At 27.9% G+C, this 19467-nt stretch overlaps 1 protein-coding gene across 1 annotated transcript in view; it reads left to right on the top strand.

Moving 5' to 3' along the window:
* The first annotated feature begins 9201 nt into the window (after positions 1-9201).
* The window catches only part of nebu (nebulosa), an 80552-nt gene continuing 70286 nt past the window's right edge, over positions 9202-19467 (top strand). The window contains exon 1 of the mRNA XM_065506524.1: positions 9202-9593. The gene's annotated coding sequence lies outside the window, so the exon portion shown is untranslated. The remainder of the gene's footprint in view (positions 9594-19467) is intronic.

Raw genomic sequence — 19467 nt, forward strand, 5'->3', positions numbered from 1 at the left:
ATCAACCAATCACAATTTTAAAGCATCAACAGCAGCAGCCAGTATCCAAGATACAAGTACGCGCTACATTAAATTGAACCACACTGACCAACCATCTAATCAACGTAATTGATGAGACAATTATATTAATGAAATAAAACTGAAAACTAAAGAAAATTATATAATTTAACTGTTTAACCTGTTTAACTACAATGAAGAAGATTGAAGCGTTTGTAGTGTCACATGGACATGCATTTACGCGTTTTGTTTCTTGGTCAAGTGGCTGGCGTAATAGTAAATAGAATTAATGAATGAATCAATTTCATAATAATTTCTAATTTACATATGGGCAATTCCATGTCATCGTATCCCTGTCGGACTTTTATGAGCTGACTCAAAATCAAGTTGACTTATTGCTAACTCATTTACAACTAACTTCTGAAGTAACTCAATATTGATGCAGAGATGAGCTATTTGTTTTTTAAAACATCTGACTTCTTCTCGATAAGTATTCAACTAACTTTTGACTCCCTCAAAGCTGATGCAGAAATCAACAAACATTAAAGAGAGTAGCGAGATTAAATAGCAACATAACTGCAAAATTGTGCATAGATGAGCTATTTTATTATAACAACTGACTTCATCTCGATAAGTATTAAGCTAACTTTTGACCCACTCAAAGCTGATGCAGAAATAAACAAGCATTAAAGAGAGTAAAAAGCAAATAAGAAAAAATAAGTTCTATATTTTTTTTCTTCATGATCATGACAGTTAAAACTGTATATATTTGTTTTGTTTATATTTTTAATCAGTTTGTCTAGAAATTTGAGGAAGACCACATACGCAAACGGTTTAAAAATGTCGCTTTTTATTAATTTCAGCACATTTCTAATTACTTTGTCTGGTTTCTTCTACATTATCTCGAACTGCATCTATTAAATTATACGATAAGTAGAAAATTAACGTAGTCACTCGAAAGTAATATATAAAAAGAAGTGTACACTTTGATGTTAACACTAACTGCGGAAACGGGTTGACCGATTTCAACCAAAATTTCTGGGTACTTAGATTTTTCTATATATTCAGCAAAAAAATGAAAACCAACCAAATTAATATTAAAATATAAAATAAAACAATGATAAAAAAATTTCAGCTAACCACAAGCTAGCTCATTGTGAGTTAGCTTGTGGTTAGCTGAAACTTATGTAGAATGACTTATTTAAATTAACTATAAGTTAACTTGTAAAACCTAATCATTAATTAGTCAGTTCATAGCTAACTTATAGTGCAATCATACTTTATGTGCCACAAGCTAACTCATAATGAGTTAGCTTGTGGTTAGCTGAATCTTATGCATAGTGAGTGAGTACTGACTCGCTGTGATGACACTACATGGAAAAACTGAATAGGGATTTACAAGGGAAATGAGCTAGTTTTTTAGTCACCTGTGACTCATTTATGAGTCACAGTCCCAGTCAAAGTCCGACTGGGATGTGACATTTGTACGTTTATAAAGTGGTATAGATTTTGCAAAAATAGGAAAAAGTTCTTTCGAAATATTGTTGTCCAAAATATTTAGCGAAATAAGAGTATATCTTACTTGACATAAAACGGAACTCATTTTGAGGTACATGTAGCAATATGTGAAAATATTCGAATCGTGAGAGTCATTATGTTTTCTTTTAATTTCTTACACTAAACGAAATATTTTTCCTTTACAATCCGTCATATTTAAATAAATATAATCTTTGGATGAAAATAAGTTTCAAGGGTTTTTGTTTTTTCAGTCGTGGTACAGATTCTCGTGGAATTGCCCATATGTACATACATACGTATGAATATTACGTTAAAAAAACAGTGATTTCAAATTAAAAATGAATATCAAATTAAAAATGAAAATTGCGTTTGTATACAAAGAGTATACGAGAGTGCATTAAAAATAAATTATAAATGTTTAAACTTTTGTTTAATATTCAAAATTGTATAAAATTTTTAAGAATTATTAAAAATATGAGAACCAAAAATGGTGTCTGTTTTTTTTTTGGAAATTTTTAATTTTTAATATTGACATTTTTGATCAATATGCAAAAGTGAGAATGAAATTTGTGAATTATTTTTGAGAATCCTAATTCCCAAAAAACTTTTAAAAAATGTTACTAAAGATGCTAAAAACAAAGAAAAAGTAGAAATAAAAGTACATAAGGCAAAAAAAGTACTTTAGCGTACTTTTTTAGGGGTTATGAAGACAACAGTACATTGATTAAAAAACGTACGCGTACTGATGAAAAAAGTACGTAGATTTTTTTTTTTAGATTTCAAAGAGTGCCGGGTGGAATATTGTGACACTAGGCCTAAATGTTAAGTGCTGAAAATTTGAGCCAAATCGGGCAACGATTTCTGGACGCGCATCGAGGTCAAAGTTCAGATATATGCAAAATTTTACTGTTAATATGGAATAAATAGGCGAAACTCGTTAACTTTCTCCATTCTTTTCTAGAAATATGTAGATTTATTTATATTAATGAATATTACATTAAAATAAAATTTTGGAAATTAACCCTGTATCTCCTTTGGTTTAAAATGACCCAAAAACTGTATTATCGCCAAAATTAGAGAAAAATGCAAATTTTTCAGTTTTTGAAAAAATTTTGCTACTAAATAAATACTTTTGCAATTGAATGCAAAAGAATCGAAATATGTACGTAATTATCGTTGTAATGAGATATAAATGACAAAATTTGATTAAAAAATTTTAAAGTTATTACAAATTCGCCAGACCATTAACGTGTTTCAGGCCACTTGAACAAAAAATTTAGGAAAAAAATTAAGATATTTCGAGAAAAATTAAAATAAAAGCTCATTTTTACTTAAAATATGTCCATATTTACTTAAAATTTATAACAGTAAGGAAATTGGACTCATTCGCCTAAATATGGACAAAAAATTAGTTTTTCTTGAAAAACGCAAAATTTAAATCGCAGGTACGGTAAAACTGTAAGAGGTATTGACATAATTTTTTCATATTTTTATTCCCTATTTTGATCTCAATAAACCCCAATGTGATGATGGAAAAAATCAGAAATTTGTTTAACAAAATTTTTAAAAATTTGAAAATGGAGTTTTGAAACAGCCGTTAAAAAAAATTATTTTTTTTGGCCATACCTGCGAATAGGTTAACGGTATCCTACGAAGACAAAAACTCATATACAAGTAAATATGGACATATTTTAAGTAAAAATGAGCTTTTATTTTAATTTTTCTCGAAATTACTTAATTTTTTTCCTAAATGTTTTGTTCAAGTGGCCTGAAACACGTTAATGGTCTGGCGAATTTGTAATAACTTTAACATTTTTTAATCAAATTTTGTCATTTATATCTCATTACAACGATAATTACGTACACATTTCGATTCTTTTGCATTCAATTGCAAAAGTATTTATTTAGTAGCAAAATTTTTAAAATATCTGAAAAATTTGCATTTTTTCCGAATTTTGGCGATAATACAGTTTTTGGGTCATTTTGACCCAAAGGAGATGCAGGGTTAACTTCCAAAAAAATTGTTTATTGTAATATTCATTAATATAAATAAATCTATACATTTCTAGAAAACAATGCAGAAATTTAACGAGTTTCACCTATTTATCCATATAAATAGTAAAATTTTGCATATATCTGAACTTTGACCTCGATGCGCGTCCAGAAATCGTTGTCCGATTTGGCTCAAATTTTCAGCACTTAACTTTTAGGCCTAGTGTCACAATATTCCACCCGGCACTCTTCAAAATTTTAACAAAAAATTTTTTCCATACAACTGATTGTCACTCTAGCCTACATACATATACCTCTGGCCCTTTTTCAGCTTTTTGAAATATTTGATAAATTGTTTGTTTGAATTTCTTTCTTTTTTTTTGTTTTTTTTTTTAAATAAATTGTATAGAAAAATTAATATAATCAAATTTTTATACCTAGACCTTCGTGAGAAGGGTATATATAAGTTTGTCATTCCGTTTGTAATTTCCACAATATAATTTTCCGACCCTATAAAGTATATATTCTGGATTCTTATAGATAGGGGAGTCGATTAAGCCATGTCCGTTTGTCTGTCTGTTGAAATCAATTTTCTGAAGACCCCCAGATATCTTCGGGATCCAATAAATCTTCAATAATTCTGTCAGACATGCTTTCGAGAAGTTTCCTATTTAAAATCAGCAAAATCGGTTCACAAATGGCTGAGAGTCATTAATATAGACAATATGGATATCTAATGATAGATATTTCAAAGACCTTTGGGTCAAAATCGGAAAAAAAATTTTTTAACCCGAATTTTTTGTTTTCACCAAAAAAAAAATTAAAAAACAAAAAAATTTTTTTCAAAATTTAAAAAAAAAATTAAATTTTAAAATAATAATTCGAAAAAAAATTTTTTCTAATAAATTAAAAAAACAACTTTAGAAAAAAATATTTAAAATTTGTATTTTGAAGTATAATTTGGTGAAGGGTATAAAAGATTTGGCACAGCCGAATTAGCTATCTTACTTGTTAAATATTAAATTAAAGAAGCGGAAAAAGGCATTACAAAAATATTGGTAGCAAAAAGTTTGTGTCACTTCGTAGCTTTTTTAGCCTTTTACTACGATAAGAGCTCAACATCAATAACATTTACTGTATAACGAAAGTGCGAAAAACGTACCTCTTATTTTTGTATTTTTTGAACAATATTCAAATTAATACTAAATAACTATGAGTAGAATAAATAAATTGGGATATTCTTCGAAATGTAGATGAAGCGGATTCACTTCAATCTTTTTTTTTCGTTGATGCTGAAAATATACTAATATTTACCACTTCCATCGAAAACGTCATTTGGGTCCATAGAGTTCGGAAATACTTATAGTTTTTCACGATATTCTTAATGATCAACTTCAAAAAATCATAATTATGTTCTTTATTTAATTTTTTCTTTATTTAAAAGATATATACTTTTTGAAAATCGGTTGTAAAATGGCTGTGTTACAGTCGTTTAAGTTTCAAAACGGTCTTTTTCCAACAAATTTTAATTTTCTTCATAATTCATATCTTTCAAAAAAAGAAGTATTTACAGGTAAATCTTGAAAAATGTTCCTGTTTATCATACAGCGGTAGAGTGAATCCAGAAGCATGAAAACACTTCGGTTTACGACCAAATTACACTATCCATAAATAAAAAATGCTGTTTTGCTATAACTGGCGATAGAAGCCAAGAAACTTCACATGAAGTTTAATGCCGCAAATTAGCACTCCGCTGTGTAGGGAGAGTCAAAATATTTTGGAAATAAATCTGCTATTTCAATCTGGCTGATTCCATTAACAGGCAATTTTACATATCCGTAGCAGAGGTGTATTTGAGTTTAAGTTTTGACGACGAAATTACAGAGCTCCCGTGAGCTGGAATCTTAATATAGATAGAGTTTAGTGTTCGGTTTTAACAGAAAAAATGTTTTCGAAATTAAATATTCATAAACTAATAATTATCCCAAATTCAAATCTGTTATCAAAAATATGCAAGTTATTTTTATATATTGTCAACTGATTTTGTTTCATATTTAATAAATTAGCCAAAACCGAAACCGTTTAGGAAAAACTAATACCGCAATTCCCAAAAAAACTATAAAAAAAATCCAAATTTTCGTATTTTTTGGAATTTTATTCATAAAGTCCACATTTGGTTTGAGGCTGGTACAACAATAATATGAATAATTTGGAATACATCATAAACTAAAACTGTTGCTAATATTGGAATCCCAGTTAAATTCAGAATGGTCTAGGGAAACCCCTTGTTGTGATATTAAAATATACGAAGGTGGAACAAAAAGTAAGTGCCGTTTTGAATAAAACATAGGTTTTTGGATAAAAAAAATTATTTTATTTTTCAACATAATCTCCTCTGAGCTCTATGTATGTACTTTGTCCAACTTTTCTCCAATTTGTTTATCCCTTCCATAAAATAAGATTTGTCGAGGTCATCAAAATAGGTATTTTTGTGAGATAATTTCATCGTTTGAGTCAAATCAATTTTCGCCAAGACATTTCTTCAGGTTTGGAAACAAAAAATAGTCAGTCAGGACTGAATCCGGAGAATAGGGCGGAAGAGCCAAAATTCATTGATTTTTGCCATGGAAACTGCACAAGTGTGTACCCGATTGTGAGCAAATGCGGCAGCAATCTTGCGAAAAGCTTTCTCATACCCAAGTGATCATTAAAAATTTTAACCACTGAGCCATGTGAGATGCCTACGACTTCCACAATCTCTCGCACTTTCAATATCCTATCTGCCAACACCATATCATATGATTTTTTCAATTGTTCGTGTAAGAAATTCAGTAAACCACTTTTTTACCATTGAAATTGATGGTGCAGAGTTCCCATAGTATTTATAAAGCTTACCTTTTATTTGAGTGATGGTTTTTTTCAAACTCGAACTAAATGACGTAGCTTGTTCAACAGGGTCAACTGACAGATGCTTGTTGAAAGGAACAGTGTTGTTTCAGTCAAGAGCCGGGAAATTCAAAAATTCGCGGAATAATTAACCCACTCGTGTAATTTTGTGGGTCTGTGATGAATATTTACAAAATCAATATAACCCCATTTTTTTGATGGTGGGTATAAAAAAGTGCCATTAGGAGAAAAGTTCCAATTTCCGTTTTCCGTCTTGAATATTCGTCAAGTTTGAAATTTAAAAAATACCACATTTTGGCAAAAAAATTTGTGACACAGACATGTCTCAAACGATTCAAATCTGTGATGTGCTTAAGAAAAAAAAAATATGTTTTTAAAAAAGGTACTAAACTGTTCACCCGGATTTGACACAATATACATCTAGGTACTCGAGTTCCAAATAAACACTGTTATTTAATTTTTGTATGACTTCAGGAACTAATGTTAATCGACACAAATTAATCGGTTTATTTGTTATTTGAAAATCCTCCATTTTGAATTATTCGAACAGTTAACCGACCAAAATTAACGGTTAATCGATTGAATACCCTACAATATATGTATATAAACAAAAGCAATTATTTCCATGCATCTATTGTTTATTATACCCAGGTTAATTACTTTTCAAACCACCCACGCCTCGATGTGTGTACTTTATATGAATTTCAATAATGTACCTACACGTACGTATGAAAAAGCACGTTGTCAAAAACATCTTTATGCAATGTGTCCTTGGTGAAGGACAAACTAAATAAGAGAATCAAAGAGAGATGCTAAATAACATAAAACTTAACAGTTATTTTGTTACTGCAGGAAAGGATGCTGCGTAATAAAATTAAGAGAGTAAAACATAAACATACATATAAACAATGCTACTTACTACATATTTTATAATTTTGTTACTTTTCGTATCTAAATTAATTCAAAAGTAAATTTTATCTTAAAATTGTGTGTGTTTCATTAAAATCATTTCAAGAAATGCGGGTATTTTTTGTTGTTGTTTTTTTAGCTTATTTTGTTAATAAGACTACACAGAATAGCTACTCAACAGACAGACGACCGCCAAACCAGCCCCTCTCCATCACTGGGGTTAACAGTGCTGGAGAAAATTCACGAAACATATAAAATACACAAATAAACTAATAAAAAACAAGTAACGAGTTTTATATTCGGTTGGGCCGAATCTTAGATACCCTCCACCGATATACTATGGTCACCGATTGTTTTGTATTTTGTATTAAAAAACATCTCCCGACTTCGGGATCAAAATATGTATAGTGATCTGAACAAAGTTTTTCATATTTTTAATTCAAAACTTTTTAATAATTCAATTTATTTTTCGATACATAACTTGGCTATTAGCAATAAATATTTGTGGCAAATTTCGGTTCTGTTCTTAAACGTTGGGGGGACATTTTTTGCTAAAATGTTAGTAGTTGGTCCGATTTTTATATTATAAGGACCCAGAATATATACTTTTGTGGTGTTAAAATGTTTATCAATATCGATATTTATTTAGCGTTAATATATTTTTCGGATGTGGGCCTTATATGAGAGCTATGACCTATTAAGGGGGCGATCGTCATATAATGTTGTGCGTTAATATCTATGTATTCGATGCTTATTTTGGTTCAATTTCGTATAAATAATGATATTTGCTAGAGTTTTATGGTTGTAATAGTTATTGTCGGAAGTGGATCGTAAGTGTAAGCCATGGCCAATTATGGACTGATCGCCAGAAAATCCCCATATATCTGAGTAAAAAATTTGGGTCAATATCGATTTTTATAAGACATTTATTTTGGAACATGTGGTCCTTATATGGGTGCTATGACCAATTTTGGGCCGATCCTCATACAATTAGGTTCGGTGATTTGTATGTACAAGCTGATTATTAATTTCAGTGATTGTCGGAAGTGGATTTAATATGGGGGATATGACTAAATATGGACCGATATTCACAAAATCCAGCTGTTGTTTTTGTATACATATTCAGCTCAATTATGAAAAAAATTCGGCGGGAGTTTTTACTCTTGAAAAAAAGTGAGAAAAGGGAAAAAACTCCTGGGGAATTTTTTTTCATAATTGGGCTGATTATTTATCTGTGTAAAATGTTGGTTCGAAATCGGTATTTATGTAGGTTAGGTTAATGCGTTTTTCGAAAATGAAGCCGATCTTCATAAAATTTGGCAAAACAGTTTTGAAAAATATAAATTTTTTTGGCGGTTGTTCACATTTTGGTCCATAACTCTGGTTTTGCTGGACCGATTTTTCCCATTTTCAAATGCCAAAGATTTCTGATTAACAAAGAATATCAAACGGAATGATAAACTGAATATACCGCCCATCTTTTTAGTTGTGGGTTTAAAAACAATGAAAAAAGAAAATTGTTCATATGAAAGTAAGAAGAACATTTCATTTTGTGCGCTGCACACAATCAAACGAAATGAAATAAACAACAAAACTGACTAAATCAGTTGTTTTTATTGTTGTTCTTCTTCAGTCACTTCAATCACTTCTGATTATTTTGTTGTTGGTGCTGGTACTGCTGTTGCTTTTATTACTGATTGAACGTTTGTATTGCTGCGAGTGAGTATATGTATCATTATATTAACTGACTGTCTGACGTTCTGAGTTGTAGTGAGTGCAGAGTGTTTGTTATTGTGTTATTCTGAAATCGCGGTAGTCGTCGTCGCTGTTGTGGTCACACTTAGCTGCTGCTCTAAACTACAACGCCCGCTATATCAGAATTTCATGAACAGTCTTTAATACGTATTCGTGACGCGCGGTCGGTCCATTAAAGCTTTTTCCCAAAGCGTTCAACAACATTTTGTTTCACTTGTCCCCACAACAAATAAAGGACATTTAAAATTGCATTAAGTCCTTAAAAAATTCAAATAAAATTTATTTTTTTTAACAAAAACAAAAAAAAAATAATTATAAATTTTAAGTGTCAAATTTTGTAAATACTATTGTGAATTTTGCGCGTTTTTTAAAGTTGTTGTATTATTTGTAAATATTTATTATCCCTTGTTCGTGTAAATTGTGTTTTTATTGTCCAGATTTTAAAGAAATTAAAACTAACAATTTAAAAATAATATAAATTACGCTCCTCGTTTGGTTTCATCTTCCAGAAAAAGGTGAGTTCTCGTTTTAAGTTTTTTTTTATTTTGTTTGTAAATTTGTACCTATTTTCTTTTTTTGCTCGATTTGTAATTTGTAACGGTTTATTGGAAGCTAATAATTGCATTGTGTTCAATTTCGTCATTAAATAAACAACAACTACAATGCTCAGTTGTAATTTTAAACAATTTTGTTTAATTATATTATAGTTTTGCGGTAATAAGTTTTTACTACATTTTTACTTTTGGAATGTTTTACAAAAAAATAATTATAATTTTGTTTAGTCGAAAAATTTTAAAAAACATCGAATGTTTTAATGTTTAAATTAAAAAAAAACTATATTTTATATTAAATGTATTACGTATTTAGTATAAAGTGACTAAATTTAGGAAATACATACTATAAAATTAGAGTTTTCTTTAAAAAAATTCAATTGTTTCTAACAGTACATTATCTATTCTTCTTAAACATCTAAACGTCTTTCTATAAAAAATCATTACGCCCACTAGTTGTGGGAATGATATATGACATATTTAAAATCTTAACTGTGACCTATTTCCCTAGAAAATATGTATCAACAAGTTTATGTTTGTTTATTGTCTATATAATATAAAAAATAATCTACTATAAATATTTTTGATAATAAAAAAGTAATAAAATAATAGAATACAATACAATAGTATAACAAACTGGGTTAGAATTTTCCAAAAACTAACTATAAAATAATAACAAAAATTCGGAACATCAGGAAAATCGCATTTCTTTCTTTATTTAGAGCCAATCCAGCTATATACAGTGATTGAAAATACAGTGGAAATTTTTACCCTTATCCTGCACTCATGGGTCAAAATTGTGCAAACGATTTTTAATGCTTTAAAATTGGACGTTGTTTTTTTTTGTCCAATTCGGTCAAATAGCTCGAAATATTTGGTATGTAATGAATTTATTTTTGAGAATCATTCCGAGGCTTGTATTACATACATAAGTGTAAAAAACATAATCAGAAATTATGTATGTAATTTGTGTTTTATTAATATTTAGTACTTTTATTTACATACTTATATTAAAAAAATAATAAAATAATTATTTAAATTCTAAAGGGCTAAACAATTTAACGTTTTAAAATAAAGTTTTGTATGGGAATTTTGCTTTAAAACATTGAGAGTATTCATATTAAAAAAATGCAAAATTACACTCTGATTTTTTTACACTTTTAAAAAACAAAAACAAGTAAGAGAGCTATATTCGGCAGTGCCGAATCTTATATACCCTTCACCAAATTATACTTCAAAATACAAATTTTAAATATTTTTAGGTAAACAAAATAAATTTTTTTTTCCAAAGTTGGTTTTTTCATTTATAATTTTTTTTTTAAATTTAAAAAAAAAATTTTGGTTTTTTAAATTTTTTTTTGGTGAAAAAAAATCGATTTAAAAAATATTTTTTCTGATTTTAACCCATTGTCTTTGAAATATCTATCAATAGATATCCATATTGTCTATATTAATGACTTAGTAATCCAGATATAGCAAAAATAGGTAAAAAATCGAGGTTGTCCTGGTTTTTTCTTCAATCTCAGCCATTTGTGGACCGATTTTGTTGATTTTAAATACGAAACTTCTCGAAAGCATGTCTGACAGAATTATTGAAGATTTGGATCCCGAAGATATCTGGGGTCTTCAGAAAATTGATTTCAACTGACAGACGGACATGGCATAATCGACTACTCTATCTATAAGGATCCAGAATATATATACTTTATAGGGTCGGAAATGAAAAATGTAGAAATTACAAACGGAATGACTTATATATACCCTTCTCACGAAGGTGAATGGTATAAAAATAAGAAAATAATTAAAATCTAATTTTGTATGGGAATTTTGCTTTAAAACATTGTTTAAATTTAAATTTTTTTATAAATATGGGGGTAAAAATAGAACAAAATAGATCTACAATTGGTTTACTAAGAGATTGAGACCGGGCGATTGTGCAGGCCACTTCAACACACACACATCATTGGATTGTAAACACTCGGTTACAACCAAACAGATTTGTTTGGAGTCATTGTCGTGCTGGGCAATGGAACTTTACCTTGCCGTGAAAAACTGCCTTACACTTTAATATTACCTCCGCCAAACTTGACTGTCTTTATCGTGTTCTTGGTGTCCAACATGTCCCTTCGGTCGTCAAATGGTCTAGCAGCACTTTCTATATTATTTTATTTTGATTCAGCCGAAAAGAGTATTCCATTTCTGTCTCGATCAGTTTAATGTATACGTCTAGAACATTTTTTTTTAGAATTAAGACCAAGGCCAACCTCATTGGCCCTAACAGTTCGAGAACTAATTTCCAATTTTAGATTATTGATAACCCCTCGGGGAATTTTTTAAACTCTATTAGGATTATTGTTTGTTAGTATTGAATATGATATGATGGAAATCGTTTGGTTCCAAAACGGTCGATTTAAAGCGTGTGATGAGTTTCGTTCGACTTCAAGTGTGATTTTTTAACTAATGTGTTATTATTTTCCGCCAAAATATAGCCAACAAATGCTATACAAATTTATGGAAAATTATCGAATTGGAATTTTTAATAACGCACAAAACCAGTTATGGCAACTACTTATGTTCAAATTATGAATATTGTTTTTATATAAGATCTTTTGAAAAATAAATATCTTCTGCAATCAAACTTCCAACATATTTTATCGAAGTTTTGAGTATATGTTAACTAGTCCCAACCTTGACAGGCCTAAAAGAGGATATTAAATATAAAATGGATATATTTCGTCTAGATAATTGAAGAAAAATCCTCAATTAATACATTAATGTGAAAAGCGGCAATCTAGCGCGTTTTTCCAAATATAACACAAAAAGCGCTAAATTTGCAACGATGCACATAGGGGCAGCTATATGGTGACTTGTGGCGATAAATGAAAACTGAAAAATGCGTTTTACAAAACAAATGATATGTCATTGGAAAGAGGACACTTTTCTACATATAGTTTGTTCAGAACATTTTTTTTCAAAGCTTTAGTTTAAGAGTAGCAGCAGGCCAAACGTAATAAAAAAATGCTACGTTTAATATCTATTAAAAATGGAATATTAAGGTGTATATTTCATTATTAAAATATCTTATTATTTATTGAATAAAATAGTTTTTTTGTATTAATAATATTGATATATGTTGTTGGGAACTGATTTGTGATCTTTTTTAAAAGAAATTATGAATGCACGTACTTTAATTTTGGCAAATTCCGAACAAACAATTATTATAATTTTTTTTACATGAAATAGTTTTTGAAAGTAAAAAAGTTGCATAAATGCCCAAAAATGCCCATAACTATTTTATGTTGATTAAAGAAGGGAATTTATAGAATTACAATCTCTATTAACATTTTGCGGATTTTTGCGGTTTTCGATTTTATTAAATTTTTAAGATTTTAGGTCTTTATTCAAAAACGTTTATCAAAAGTCTTAAGTACAAATTTTGTATGAAAATGCCAACCTGCGATACATCAATTTCAGGTGAAAGCGATATAGACGATTATATTAATTGTAGTATTTTATGTATGTATTTTTAATTTTTTATAATACTTTTTATTCTTAAAATCACATATAATTAGTGTTTATAAACCAGATAACCGTAAAACCGGATTTTCTTCAAAATCTCGGTTTTTTGCGAACCGCTTAATTTAAAATGTTGATTTTCGGTTAACCGGTTTATATCACTCGGTTAACCGGTTTTAAAAATTTGGGACTAAAATAAATAAATCTCATGTTTTGGTGCATTTTTTATATTAATTTTTATTTTATTAATCATTTCGTTAGCTTAGTGAACAAAGTTCCTTTTCAGAAATAAACAGTCTAAAATCCATGATTTGAAATATTTTTGAAACCTGATAATGGAGTTTTATTAATTATTTGGTAAGATTTATAATGACAAATAATCACAGTTAAGAAGAAGTGCGTTTGCATCTTATACGTTCTATTTTGGGACTTGGAACATTTTCTCTTTAATATCAGAAAGTCGAGGTGATAATAAATTTTTAAAATTATTAAATATTTAATTAAAAAAATTGTGATTTACATATTTTGCTTGAAATTTAATGAAGAAATCAATAATTAAAACAAGTATTATATATTTAGTAACATATTTATACTCAATTCCATTTGAATGACATAATAATTTTGAAATTTTTACAAAATAAAATGGACTTAGCACTTTTGCATATTTATAGTTATATAATATTAACATTCCCGACTACTAAAAACCAAAAACTGTAAAGCTGTGTATACTTTATAACACATTTAACCGGTTTTTTCGAAGTTGGTTAACCGAAAAATCGGTTTTCTAAAAAAGGACCATTTTCGGTTAACCGACAAACCGGATTTTTAAAAAGTCGGTTTTTTATAAACACTACATATAATGTAATTTAAATGACTGATAAAATAATTAGAAAAATTAAAAAAAAATTCCATTTTTTTTATTTCAGTATTTTTCACTTTATTTTGTTCGGTGGGTTATAATATTTTTCCATATTTAAAATATAGAGAAAATTACCTTTTCAATAATACCAATAACTTACATCAAAACCCAGTGGTTGATTTATCGCCCCTTTTAATATATCTTTGCCCCTATGTGCGATGCCCTAAACGAATGTAATAAATTCATCATGAACTTTTTCGGTCTCAAAACGATTCGTCGATTTCCATCACATATCGAAATATATATTTTAGAAAATATATATTTGGACCTATAACTAGATGTATTGTTAAGAAAAAAATGCTTAAAACTATCAGAATATGAAATTCAATGTTTATGGAACCGAAAATTTTCAAAAACCGAAAATTTTATCATTTCAGTAACCAAATACATAACACATTTTTAACATTTTAAAATCAGTTATTGTTATTATGCAGTAAATAACTGATCTTTTAAATATTATATTAACCCTCTAACCGGCCAATTTTATTTCGAGGTAAAATAATATACCAGATTATTTTTTGAAAAAAAGAAATACGCTGGAATAAAAACAAACAAAAGACAAGTGCACGTTCTTGTTTATCACAATAAGTAAATTGTTTGTCTCTTTACACATATTTACCGTTATAACGGGAAAAATAACCAAGTAAAGCAGCATTATACACATTTAACATATCCGCCTAAAGGCAGCCTTGCCGGTTAGAGGGTTAAGTTTGACGACTTATACTGTTATTCGTTTCAGTTTAAACATTTATTTATACCCCCATTGTTATAACCTCCATCAACATCCAAGACATCAAAATATTGGTCGTAGACCCACAAAATTATTGGTTGTAGACCTTAGAAAATTCTATGATAATCTATTTAATTCCGTTGAAGACACGATGATGCCTAAACGGACAAAGGGTAATGAAATTTTCCCAAAATATTTTCTGTAGATTAGAAATGTTTCATATTGAAAATGGTCCAATCAAGAAAAAAAAATTGAACAAAATTGATTACATCTAACTTGTCTGTTTAAAAATTAACAAATTACGTTGAACCGATAAAAAGTTTTGGATCAAAATATATGAAAAACTTTGTTCGGACATTCCACTATACCGATTGGTACCGATTACATTTAAATGAAAATATAAGAAGTAAATGGAAATATAAATATAACCAAATCTGGTGCAGTAAACAAATCGGTAGCCGTATTATATTGGTGGTGGGTATTTATATAGATTCGGCAATGGTTCGCCACTTGATTATAAAATTAATATGTGCCTCCTTAATATACTTTTTTATATTATTTTGGACAATATTTATTTTGTAAATCCACTCACTACTGACATATTAAAACACATTTGTTGCTTCTTCTGTAACATTATTGAAATGTTAGTTAGGGCTTTATGCATTTTAGCTAACGATATGTACTATATATACGGACAAAATCTCTTTGTTAGATGCTAATAACATTTAAACATTAAATTAGTATTATTGTTATTGCACAAACAAAATTTGTATTCTTTAATTAATTTCTTTATTAGTTAGATAAGTTAATTAATTAATTAATAAATTATTTTATAAAACAAAATCTTGATAATTTCTACAAAACAATTAGTAATTACTTTAAAATTCAACTGGGAAAGTACAGTGCCTGCAAGTAATGCGTGATCAAGTAAATCGGGTTTATACTTTTAAAATTCCATCCAAAAACTGTTTGTTTTTGATTTGGAAATTACAAACAAATAAATTACCGAATGATAAGAACTTCTCACTTTATCAATACTACTGCGTTCAATATTAATCTTGCACTTAAAAATTATAAAAATTTTTGGTAGTTCTTTTATTTGCCTTAAAAAATAAATATAAGCACGTCCCCAAATCAATAATAAACAAAATTCAATGATAAGTGTTATTTTTTTTATAATTTATGATGAAAATTTATGAAATCCAGGCACCATGACTGTCAATAAAGATATACAAATATAAGTAAAACATATCTGAACATTTTTTGATTTAAGATATCCAAAGTGTAAATATTGTAATATAATTTATATGAGTTTATAAATATGAGTTTCGATAAAATTTTAATGCTTTTCAAATAAATATTTTAAAAGAGATTATGTTCTGCAAATATTTATGGGTAAATAACAGCCAATAAAATATTATCAAATACAAAATAAATAGCACAGATTTTTAAGATAAAGAAATATAAATTTCGAGATAAGAAAGGGAAGTAAATGTGGTTTTTAAAAAGCGAATCGGATACATTTCAGGAAAGTCTATTATTGTGGAAAGTTCTACAACCGAGTTATGGATATCGTTGGTAGGTTCAGTGTCATAGATTAGTTTATTTTTTTAATCAGTTTTGCATCATTTTCACCCACTGTTAACTTTTACATAAGAAAGGTAGATAAATTTTATTTTAATTAAAGTAAAAGTTTTCTCTGTTACTATTTTCAAACTACAAACCTATATATCTTCTGTTGTTTTTATAAATATTTGCACACAAACAAAGTTCCTGACAAGTTCATGGCAATTTAATAAAATTATAATTTAACAAGACTTTCTTGAACACAAAACAATGTGCGGGTGCTACAAAGATAAACCGTCTAATTTTAGAAAAATGTCTTTTAGTTTTATAGTATTCGTTTTTCATAAATTCAGATAAAATAAAATTTTACTACAATAGAAGGCATCATAAAAAACGGAACAAATAAATAAACATGGACCATGTGGTTGATTTTTCTTTTTTATTTAAAAATATTTTTGTTATACACAAACAAGTAGGTATAAATATATTAATTTCCTCATATATACATATTTATAAAAATTTTCCAAAACAAGCGTGGTAAACAACAAAATTATTAAAATTTGTTTTAATTTTCCTCACCTAAAAAAACTTTTACACTATAAAAGTTTTTGTCTGAGTTGAACAATGAATCTGTCTAGCATGTTAGATGTTTTTTTTGGACACTCAGAAGATTTTAAACTGATTTTTCAACATTCAACTCAGACGAGAATTCAGAGAGTGTAAATATTTTAAGCATTTACCATTAACAGCTATTTTAGAAACATTATTTTAGTTACTTGAAGTCACATAATTGAAACAGATAAGATTTATTTACAAACTGGACATAACCTTTAGCGTTTCGATAATTAATGATCGTATTAACATATAAATCTACTAAACTACTACTAAAATTATACTTCAAACCAGAGTTCCAAAGTTTAACTCCTTTATATCTTTAAATTCTAAATGGTTAGATTTGGTTTGAATGAAATTTCAAATGCACAAAGAGGAAGTGCTGTCGAGTTTAAGTTTTGAATGTGGACCTCAGGGCGCGACCAAGGGTCCTTAAAGTAGGACACCTCGGGTATGTTACATTTTTAAAACGATCCTATTTCTTCGTTTGTGTTCCGATTTCAAAAAAAATACACATATAGAATCTTCTCATCGAGCAATACAAAAAAACTAGCTATCAATTATCTCTTATAGGAGATATTCGCATTTGAAAAATAAATTTTCAAAATTTGTACCCACAAAAAAACTAGCTATCAATTATCTCTTATAGGAGATATTCGCATTTGAAAAATAAATTTTCAAAATTTGTACCCACCCTACTCCAGTTTTTTGATAACAACGTATCCAAATATTTCCCGATTTCTCCAGTTTCCCTTTATTGGACTAACAACATATGTGTGTATCAAATAGAAAAAGAATTGTTTAAAAATAATGACTAAGTCCAAAGTTATATGCATTTGAATTTAAAAAATTTTAACCCAGATATACCGACTGTACTACATGTAGTTCTTGTTTACAGGATACGTCACGCTTATCAAAATACCATTTTTTTCTTCACATACTTAGTACTCACCAATACCTTAATGGGAGATTGTGTGATCGCATTATTTTTTGCTACTATTTTTGAGTTATTGTATTTTTAATTTGTGATATTTTCATAATGCCCATATTCAGTCATTATGGACATATGTCATTTGTACGGAAAGTAAAATTTTGTACATTTACTACATTTACAAGTGAATAAATACTATATTTTATTGGAATTTATATTTATCAAGAGTATCTCAATTGTTATATGCATGAATGTTTCATTATTTCGTTTTAGTTTTGTTGTTGTGACCCCAATGTCCTACATACAGGACGACTTAAAAAACCACTTTTTTCAATAAATTTTTAAAAAACTATAATTGCACTGTTTTTTATTTCTCATTTGCTTCCAAAAATAATATAAAAGTACTTTTAAAATAATCAATCTCATGCCTTCGGCATATCTGGGAAAATTTTTTGGGAAAAAATAACTTTTTTCTTTTTAAGTTATCGCAAAATATTTCTAAGAGGATGTATAAGGAATTTATACTTTCTGAAAGCTAAGTTTTCATGAAATATTTTAAATGAAAAAAAAAATAAAAATTGTTGGGCAAAAATTTTCAAATCGCATATTCGATATCAAAATATAGTAATCGATTTTAGATGGCCCAATATGTTTTTAATTATATTGTAACCCCATTCCTGGTATGGATATTATATTCAACCCTTTTTTGGGAATTGCGGGATTGCTGATAATAAATTTCAAAATTCGTTTTTATTTTTCCATTTTAAATAGAAAAATCTACATTTTAAATAGAAAAATCTACATAACTGTGAAATTTCATTAAAAACAATTCATAAATAAAAATTTGTATTTATGCAAAAATTCAATAAAAAAAACATTTTTCATATTTTTCAATAAAGTATTCCATGATTTTTTTTTTTTTTTGTCAAAAGTTATAATTATTTTTGAAAAATAGACAAATAGCTTGAATGAAATTATATTATATCGCATCATAACATTTTTAATACCATGTATAAATTTTAAAATAATCAAAAAAAACTTATTCTGTAAAATTTGTACAATAAATATAGCATACAGAGTAGTATTATTTTAGGACATTTTTTTGCTTGAAAAGCAATAAAAACCATTGTGAAATATTAGGACATTATGACAATATGACATGATAAGAGACCTTGTGAATTGACCATATATCTCTCTCTGTGTATCTTGTATTAACTAAATTCAGTCTCTTCTCTTAATATTGACAAAAATTGCAATATATTTCATTTATTTGAAATTTCTCACTAATTTATTGTATACAAATAAATAAACAAATGTTGTAGTGTTATTCTTTGGTTGTCGTATCATATAACAAAGGTATAAAATGTCAAAGTAGTACATTGACATTTTAATATCAAATTGAATTATTTTATATTGTTCAATATTTACATAGTTTTTTGAATTTTCAATAAATGAATATTTATTAATATGAATACAATAACAAATTGATAAGAAATATGTCGATTGATTATAGTAAAAGAAAATATTTGGGCATGTCATAGAATATTTTTTGCATGTAACATTT

The sequence above is a fragment of the Calliphora vicina genome, chromosome 3 (genome assembly GCF_958450345.1).
Source record: "Calliphora vicina chromosome 3, idCalVici1.1, whole genome shotgun sequence".
In the NCBI taxonomy this organism is placed as follows: domain Eukaryota; kingdom Metazoa; phylum Arthropoda; class Insecta; order Diptera; family Calliphoridae; genus Calliphora; species Calliphora vicina.